We start from the raw sequence: 10,181 nt of genomic DNA on the forward strand, positions 1-10,181 counted from the left end.
TGCTGAAGACATAAGCTCTGTAGTTCTTGTGGCCAACGTGTGTAGTCTGGGGGAAAAGAAACAGGCCCTGCTTGGGGTGTGAGTGGTTCAGGGTCTCAGGGCAGAGTCTGGTGGACACTTTGGTGAAAATGCTGTGATTTCATTGCTCAGAGGATGGAAAGAGGAGCGGGTTGTGCACACATCCAAAGAAAACAATTTTCTTTGAGAATAACTGGTACATAAACAAACTGCAGCATGTAGTGTTGTAAGGTTGCATTCTAATTAGAATCTGGAGGTTTTTGAAGGAATGTGGTTTTGAATGTCTGAAGTTGGCTACTGACTTTGAGCTGTTACCAGTACAACAGTGTTGCAGCTCCAGTTCCTTCAACTGCAGCAAGATAATCCTAAGTGACATTGAAGGGAAATGCAATTGTCGAGAGACATAATAATTGAACATAAGAAAGGAAAGAAAGTTACTTCTGTTCTATAAAAGCAATAAAGAGGAAAGGGCGGATCTCAGGTAAACAACGCAACAGTAAATTCAGTGTGCCATGCAACAGAAAACTGAAAACTTTCTTTATTTCCAGCACTCTCTTGAAGCCAAATTTTTTATGTCTTTCCCTGTTTTAGTGTTTTCCCTTTGGATTTCTGTAATTTTGTTCACCTTCCAGCAGTAGCATCTCAAAGGCCTCAGCAGGACTCCAGTCACAGATATATGATTTTGCAATGATCAGTGATTGATAGATCAAAGGTTCTTAAAATGATGTTGCAGATAAGAAGGATAGACAAGTTTCACAGTTTTAGAGCTTATGTGGGGAGGTGATACCCATTTCTTTAGGAAGCTATAGAGTTAGATGGAAATCATAGATGTATGGGTTTAGAGGGCTTCCAAGAGGCCTTGCTCTGATTTTTGCAGGGGTGGAAATGAGATTGACCTCCATGTAGGTCCTTGAGTTATCCTTCTGGATGTAAGATTTACCTTTCTGTAATTATTGGGAAACCTCCCTAGGCTTCACAACCTTTCAAAGACAGTAAGCTGCAGCCTCATGATGGCACCAGCCAGCTCTCCCAGGACTCTCAGATGGGTCCTATCTACTCCAATGGACTTGTATGAGTCAGAGAACTGTGCCCAAGTGGGGAAAACAGGCTGTGGCTCTGGTAAGATGGGAAATGGCAGTCGTGGAGGAAACGGGTAAGTTTAGTGACCTATGAAGCACACAAGGACTACTCTAAAATGTATCTTTTAACTTACTTTGGAAAAAAAAAAAAAGATAAAACCCCCATGCAGTAACTACCCTACTGATCAGGTGTTTTGGCCTGATATTCTCCAGATAGCTGGGGTACTTCTGGTGCAGGCATGTGCAGAGGGAAGGGTGAGCTGAATGGAGGATGGTTATTTGACATACTCCAGTTGTGGAACTCTCTCCCTCTAGGAATTTTGTTTCCCTCTCCTGCCATATGTTTGTAGAAGGGTTTTTAATCTGGTATGTCCTGGATTGTGGACCATTTCTGGGTGATCTGTGGCTGTTTGAATTGATAGAGGTAAGAGCTGTTTATGTGGTGTTTGGGGGTTTTTATTGTGACAGGCTGATCTCCAATTTGATTGTATTCAGTCTGTATAAAAATACACATTAAAAACAAGCATAAGCTGAAGAAAATCATGTAGGTGATTTTTAATTCTTTGTATGCAAAGAATCCTACTGTTTTGCAAAGAAAATACAAAAATGGTGGTCTGGGATAACATAACCAAATTCTTGTAGAACTCTGGGAGTGCCAATAAGTTTGCAAACTTATTTTAAGTGATTGTATTTATAACATGTATATTTCTTTGTGGTATTTGTATTTAGTCAGTGGAATTTCCCACAACAACTACCATTGATCCGGGTTTTAAACTAGGGTTTTAAAAAGAGGGGGTTTTAAATAAGGACAATGAAGTTATGCATAGTTAAAATAGATGATAGGGAAGGATCATGGGGGATGGAAGCCTCATGGTTTAGAGCTTAGGCCAAGAATTTTGACCCAACTACTATTCATTACAATCTTTGCTGCTGCTTTCTCAGAGGCCTCCAGTCTGGATCATTGTTGGCAACCAGAAGAATCAAAGTTCTGATTCACTATTGCAAATCCCAGGCACCCTCCTTCAACTGAGATCTGCAGTGGCTGACTTCCTAAAATTAACTTTATTAACTTTTATTCAATTTTATTCTGCAACTACGAAAAGGCTGCAGAGTTGCCAAGCTTCTGGTTATTATGGGTTTTGTCCAGCTAACATTACTTTTCAGCTTGAACTGTAGATTTCTGTCATAAATAGATACCCATTTTTATATCCATTTTGCAGTGTTACAGTTCCCGAGCTATAAGGCATATACACTGCCATGGTTCAATATAAACTTGGATGATGACCTGTTGGGCTGGTAAGAACTCCTGGTCTATTTTATTGGCATTTCTTTCTTAAAATCACATCAGATATAGACTGTTGAGTTGCCTGAGAGGTCAGCAGTTATAGTAGGTGTGTGTAATTTTGCACACACTTAGCTGATTTTGTAGAATGAACTAATGTTTGGCACCCTTGAAGGTTGTTTTTATTCATCTGGCATGTTTCCATTCAAATACCCATTTAATGTGGTCACCAACTATAGAAATATTTAAACAAGTCTGTAAATGGACATGTTTTCTTTGTTGGGATGATCGCTGACACACTGAATTCTTTTCATTAAGTAATTTGACCACAAGCATCTCTTTACTTTGGAAAAAGGAGGAAAAAAGCTCTAGCAAATAGACTTCCTTTCAGTTTTCATATTTGCAGTGTTTATATAGGGGGATATAATTAGAATTTCAGGATAAAGTGCACAAGGTATTGGAAGAAAATCAAGACTAAAATAAACATTCAATTCCTCTTTTTTTATGATTTGACCATTGCACACAAACATTTGGTTATAAATAGATACCTCATCCATGTTGGAGTAACATTTTACATTCAAAGTAGGATTCTGGAAAAGAAAATCCTTTTCAAAGTGATTTAAAGCAAAGATGCAATTTGAAACTTTTGGTTAGTTTATGAATCTTTACTACAATTGGATTACTTTTATATGCTCTGTAGTAAATAGCAAAAAGCCCTCTGAAATAAAACATGTTCCAGCTGAATAATCCTTACTGAGAGAACTTGCAACTGCAGTGGTTTTTAGCTCTTGATAAGTTTGCATTAGCAGGGTGTTGTGTACTATTGGTGCACACAGTAGCTACTGTTACAAGAATAAACACCATGGTACACTGCCAACCTGACAGACATAAATCAGTTAATCAACTTGATGGTAGCACTTGCCTTACTTGAAAGAAGTGGGAGCACTCAAGTTCTGACGATAACAGTACCATTCTGTGTCTACCACCCTGATACAGAATTTGCTACTCTATGCGCAGATTGCTGGAAAATATAGTTTTACATTTTTCCTTGTGAATCTAATCTTGATGAATGTTAGTGTCTCTCTGAAGGTCTGTTAACCACAAAAATGTAGGCACACACATGCACAAATTGCTAGGAATTAATAGTTATCTTAATCTACAGAGAAGAATCAGTGCAGTGCAGAAGGCAGTAAGATAAACTTTTTAGCTAGTGTTCTCAAGCTGTACTTTTGAACAGTAGTGCTTTCTGCCTGGATGATCAAGTCCACTAGATTCGTTCCTTATACAAAGCACAGCAGGTTCCTGTAAGTGCTGTCCGACTCTCCTAGTTGTATGTATGCACCTTCCTTTTACTGAGAAAGAGTAGAAAATATCTTTATTTGGTAATTTGCTGGTTTGAACCAAGAAAATTAAAGCTGAATTTGACACCCATGAAACCAAATAGGAAGAAATTACTCAAAGCAGTAAATGCCAGCAGGTGCTAGTTTAATTCTAATCCATACTCCAGACCTTGCTGTGCTGTTACAGTATGAGGAGTGAGAAAATCAGTCAGGTTTTGAGATGCAGGAGGAATCTATAGAAATTTTTAGGAAAGATGCTTCTAGTGCACACTAATACAGTATTCCTTGGGGTTGCATACAATGTGTAGAGTTGCCCTACACCTAAGTGAGCATACCTAACTTTTTATTCATCAATGCTATTGATGTTGGGGAAATGAATAATAAACTCAATGAATTAGAAGTTCAGGACAACTAGGTTTGGCTTCAATGTCTGTTTGTTGTTTGAATCCAAAAATCGTAATCTTTCGGGAGCCAAGAACTAGACATTAGCATCTTCAGTGTCATTTATAGCACAAACAAACCTGACCCATGGTCAGAGGGTTGAAACTAGATGATCTTTAAGGTCTCTTCCAACCTAAGCCATTCTATGATCCAATAGTTGTTTAAGTATTAAAACTAAAATGCTAAGAATAAAATGTGCTTTCTGAAATGTGACAGGAACCAACTTTCATCCTTTTGTCCTAGTTCCATCTTCTGTCTGTCCATAAAATTGTTCATTAATTCTGTCACTAAGTCTGTTACCTGTGGATTCTGTAGAGCTCTCCAGGTCTGTTTTTAATTTAGCTTGGAATATTTTGATATAGTTCTGAAAACAAGTTTTTAAAACCATCAATAGATTTGTTGCAGTCTTTTTTAGATTTCCTATCTCCTTTCATGATTTTCATTACAACAATTTCTGAAATTTCCTTACTTTGTCTTCTGCAGAGTCCCCTCGTTACTGATGGAGAAATCTAGTGATGTGCTCCCAGTCTAAGTCAGAACTGTTTTGTTTCTCTGCCTTAAGAACATCACAGTTCAGGAGAATTTTGGTATATTTCAACAGTTCAGGCATGTGTCGGATTGCATTTTAAAGCAAGCACAATACTTATTGTCTCCTCTCAAAAGATACCCCTGAAAACACATAGAAGTCTTCAAAGGTGTTAATTGTACTTACTGTTTTTGAATATACAGCTTCAAAAAGAATATAATATGAAATAAAATTGAATGCTACTACATTATTTTAGCAGAGTATAGAAGAATCAGTAGATATCAGTAGATAACCTTCAAACTGCTTCATTTCCTTTCATGCTGAGCACTCAAACCCATCTTAAATCTTTTGCATGCTCTTGTGTCTTACAGTGTATTCTGAAGACATGAAGTGCATGCACATCTTAGTTTCTCAAATCCTACCTAATGAAAACCACAAACAAAATCTGTAATGCTGAAAGGCACTTAAAGGCTCGCAAGCAGCTCTCTGTGTACTAATTATCATATCAATCATGTGCTTTATTTATTTACTACTAATGAGATCTTGTTTGTTTGTTTTGACTTAATACATACGAAAACTTTATTGCTATAAATTTCTAGTTTCACAGAGGTTTCACTGGGTCCTGATCTGTTTAACGTCTTCGTTAATGAACTGGATGATGCGGCACAGCGTGCCCTCAGCAAGTCTGCTGATGACCCCAAACTGAGAGTGCGGCTGACATGCCAGAGGGTCGTGCTGCCATCCAGAGGGACCACGACAGGCCGGAGCAATGGGCTGGCAAGGGCTCTATGCAGTTCAATGAAGGAAAGTGCAAAGCTCTGCACTTGCAGAGGAGCAAGCCCATGCACTACACACCGACAGCTGTGTGCCTGGGATGCAGCTTTGCAGAAAAGAGCCTGGGGGTCCCAGTGGACACCAGGTTGAACAGGAGCCAGCAGTATGACCTTGCTGCACAGGCAGTATCCCGGGCTGAGTTAGCAGGATTGTTACCAGCAGGTCAGGGGAGGTGATCCTTCCCCTCTACTCAACATTGGTAAGGACATACCTGGATTGCTCGGTCTAGTCCTGGGCTCCCACACATGAGAGATACAAAGCTACTGGAGAGGAGTCCAGCAAAGGACCACTGAGTGTTTAAAGGACAAGACCATCTCTCCTAGGAGGAAAGGCTGAGAGAATCAGGATTGTTTAGCCTGGAAGATGAGAAGGCTTGGGGGAATTTAACTGATGTGGAAAAATACCTGAAAGGAAGGTGTAAAACAGATGGAGCCAGGTACATGCTGACAGTGTCCAGTGACAAGACAAGAGGCAATGGACTCAAACAGGAGATTCCACCTGAACATGAAGAAATACTTTTTCACTGTGAGGGTGACTGAGTACTGTCTCGGGTTGCCTGGAGAGGTTGAGGAGTCTTCATCTTTAGAACTATTCAAAAGCTACCTGGACACAGTCCTGGGCAACCAGCTGTAGATGACCCTGCTTGAGCAGGGAGGTTGAACCAGGTGACCAACAGAGGTCCCTTCCACCCTCAACTGTTCTTTCAGAGTTTGCAGTTTAGTATAAAGTTGAACAGAGGAGCTGGGTCAGCAATATCAAAACTAAATGAAAACACTTCCTCAGAGCACCTGTAGTAGGTTTTCCTGCCTACTACTTCCCCTTGGCATCTCAGAATATACTAGGAATTGTCTGTACGTCAAATCAAGATTGAAATTAAATAAGGAATTCCATTAGACACAGCCATTTTCCCCTTGAGAATAGCAATTTAAATTCATTTATGTAAGCAGTTCTAGGTCAATTTATCAGCAACCAGTACCAGAGGATGCATGTCATTACACAACTATAGTTGAGCTTAGGCAAACAAAGATACAGCACCTGAAACCAAATGAAACTGAGGGAAAACCAGGACCAAGAGTGATTTATTTATTTGCAGCTAATTTACTCCATCTTTGCTAGAATTTATGTAGAGGTTCAGGTTCATTATGAAAAAATTTAGAACAACCTGAAGGACAAGGTTAAAGTAGTGCTTGATCATTTCTTTCTGGAAAGGCATTGTCATAATTTATAATTTGTAATTTATAATTTGTATAGGAAGTCTGGGCAGCATACCTTACTTGCCCTCTCCTTCCCCTCTCGGTATTGGCAATGAGCCCAAGGCACAGGGAAAAACAAAGTTACAAAAACTGTGTGACAGTCTAAGCTGATACCTTAGGCTGTTGTAAATAATTTTCTTCTGGTTCTGCATCTCCCAGTGTATTTCTCGCTGTAAGGACCATAATTCATGAGCAGGAACAATTGAATCTATGCTGCACCATATTATTTGCAGCTTTTGTCATAAAGACAAATCTGAGAACTTTTCAGGTTGATTTATGGCTCCTCCTTATATATTAAAATTCTAACGCAACCCAAGAAGTCCTAGCCTGCAGTTTTGGCTCATGAAAGAGAAAACTTGACTGAAGTCCATAATTTTTTCAGGTAATACACAAAACTCCTGGCTGCATGATTCAATACAGTTCCTGTTAGAATTATGGTCAAGAACATGTCTTCATGCAAATCTCTTCTGTTAATGTTACCTTTTTCTTTTGTTGAAATTACAGCAGAAATTGTGAGGTTAAGTTTGGTTTCAGCTCACATACTGGTGGTTTTTGATTTTAAAAGTTTTTTACTAGTTATCTTCTGTCTGACATATGTGACTCTTTTCCTGTTTTATTTTATTTAGTTATGGAGAGTAATCTGGTGATTACATTTTTGGGTTTTGGGTATTTTTCTTTTTTTTAAGGAATCTGTCATCTGCCTCTAATGTTGTTGAACAGAAGGTTTTCATGCACCTCTTGCCCATGAAAAAGACAGTGCACTGTTGATCCTAAATGTTGCTGAGTATATATTTTTTTGCCATTTGAGTAATATTTCTTTGGTAAATTCCACTAAGGCTGAATGTCTTGCTTGTGCCTCAGTTTTGGTCTCTTCCCTCTGACTGCTGAATGCATGTGCATTTAGCCCATGGAGAAGTTAATGATTTAGGTGACAAAGTACTAATGATGTATAGTACAGCGTTCCTGTGTTCAAGCATTTGCCTTCCTCAGGAAAGGAGACAGCATCAGGCACTGGCTGCACAGCGTAAAACTGGACATGGAGAGCTGTAGCATGATCTGAAAAACACATGCTGTAAAGCCATAGGAGTTGTATTGGACTGTCTATTATAAGAACAGTAGGACCTTACAAAAATCACATGGAAAAAACTGAGGCAAAGTAGACTGACTCCCTAAAGAACAGGGTAATATTAAATTGGGGGAATATCATTCTGATCCCCTGTGCAAAATACCTTTGGTATCAAAATTGATAATGTGGAGAGCTAGAAGTCTTTTAAAAATACATATGCAGAGGGGAATGTGAAATTTTTACAGGGTTTTGAAAGGTAAATTGTTGGTTTTTTACAGGGGAAGATAACTTCTTTCCACTGTAATGAAATGCAGTAAACTTCAACACAAATACCATTCATAGTTTTTAAAGAAGAATCAAGGAAGTGTGGAAAAAACGTATTGGAAAAAAAAACCAAATTAATTTGGAAGACTTCATGCAGAAAAAGCATTTGGAAGCTTTTGAACTAGGATCCAAAGCACAGGGCTTATCTGTATAGAAGGTAATTAGATACTACAGTGTCTGACACGCTGGATAACTTTCTTACCCTTTCAAGAAGGTTTACTAAGAGACAGCTGGAGTACAAGAGTGATTTAGCTGATTGAATTGCTCTATTTTATTGATACCTTATAGTTTTGTTATTAGCATGGGAGTCATAGAGATTGTTACCTGCCATGTGACGGAGATAATATTTACTTAATAAATACTACCTTTAAATGCACCACAGAATTGCATAGCCCCAGAGAAAAAGTAGTGACATTGAAAGTCTCGTAGATAATTTGGACTTGGATTCCTTCCTTCTGTTCCATTTTGTAAGAGGTATACATGCTACATTAGCAGCTCAAATGCAGACTATGATCCTGCTTGCCATTAACTACAAATCAAGTGTTTTTTACAGAAGTTATGGTGTGATTTAGTGACTTGGGATAGTGTGGGATTTGTGGTCAACTTTCTTAGCCTCAATGAGGGTGAAATACCTAGAAAAGAGGAAGGATGGATTTATAGTTTAAGTCTGAAATTGGAAAACACTAGATCTGTTCCTGGTTTGATGACAGATTATTTGATTTGTGGAAAAGTAATTTTCTGTTCCTTAATTTCTGCTTATGTAAATGGGAGAGTAACGAAAAGTATTGACCAATTCTGCTGAACAGAGGACTTGATTTATTAACATTCATAATGTGCTTTAAGACAAGGAGGAAGTCAATATTAAAAAAGTGGTCTTGAAAGAACTTACTCATTTAATACCTTCCTCAAAGAAAAGTTACTTGGAAGTAGAATACCCTGAAAGCAATATATTCTATTGGTCTGTTTATGTCCAATTCATAGGTATGTGTAAAAACCAAGATAAATTTTAAAGTTCTTTCTGTGTGACTTCTGTCATATCTATGGTATTCTATCACCTACCATATTTACCAGTATCTGTTAGCCTAAAATATCTGCCACTTGTACCTTTACAGCTCTTTTTTTTCCAATATTGCCTGTCCAGTCAATGCCAGGGAGTATTCCAGAAACTGTTTCTGTTCTGTTGGTTTTCCCCCTTGGGGATGATTATAGCAACAAAGAGCATATAAAAACCTGGACCTCATCCTGCTGCAGAAGTTTGGAACACTGAGACTGCTGGGCACAGCCTATCCCATGTGAAGCAAAAGTAAGTAGTGTTGTCAGAGAGGAACAGGTCCCATGCACACAAGGAATGTTCATTTCACTAGAGAAAACTGTAAGTAATCCTCTCTTAGAACTGGGTTTCCTATTGTTTATACATGTTTTTAGTTATTACCAGTTACATGTATGGCTCATGACAATGGTTCTTTAATGGAGTATACACTGCAAATACACTCTGCACTGTACTGTTGTGGATTCTTGAAACATCACTACTGTCCTGAGCAGTGCATTGAACATGTTCCTCTGTGTGTAGTTAAACTGCAGTGTGCCAGATGTCACTCTGTCACACTTGCCATCCCAGAAGCAGCAGCTGTCCTCACCACCTCTACCCTCCCTGCAGCAGAATTAGCAAGCCCCTCTCTCACAGCAGTTCTTCACTCTCTGCCACCTTATCACCAGAATTCAGTTTTGTGTGCAGTCAGATGTGCCGTTATCACTTATGGTGCAGAATACGGAAATAGAATATATACCTGGGGCTTCATTCCCTGGGAAATTATAGGTAATTCAGAACCTAATGGTCAGCTGCAAGTATTTTCAGCTGCAAATACTTTCGACTCTTCCTCTGCTCTCAACAGGGTGTCTCTTAACAAGTTTAGGGTCCTGATTTGCATAGAAGGGTCTCAATCTGAGCTCAATATACCCATGAGACTAGAAGTCTGAGATGAGAGTCATGACTGATAGTGTGGCTTCTTTGGCAAAGA

Source organism: Corvus moneduloides, chromosome 5, assembly GCF_009650955.1.
Source record: "Corvus moneduloides isolate bCorMon1 chromosome 5, bCorMon1.pri, whole genome shotgun sequence".
In the NCBI taxonomy this organism is placed as follows: domain Eukaryota; kingdom Metazoa; phylum Chordata; class Aves; order Passeriformes; family Corvidae; genus Corvus; species Corvus moneduloides.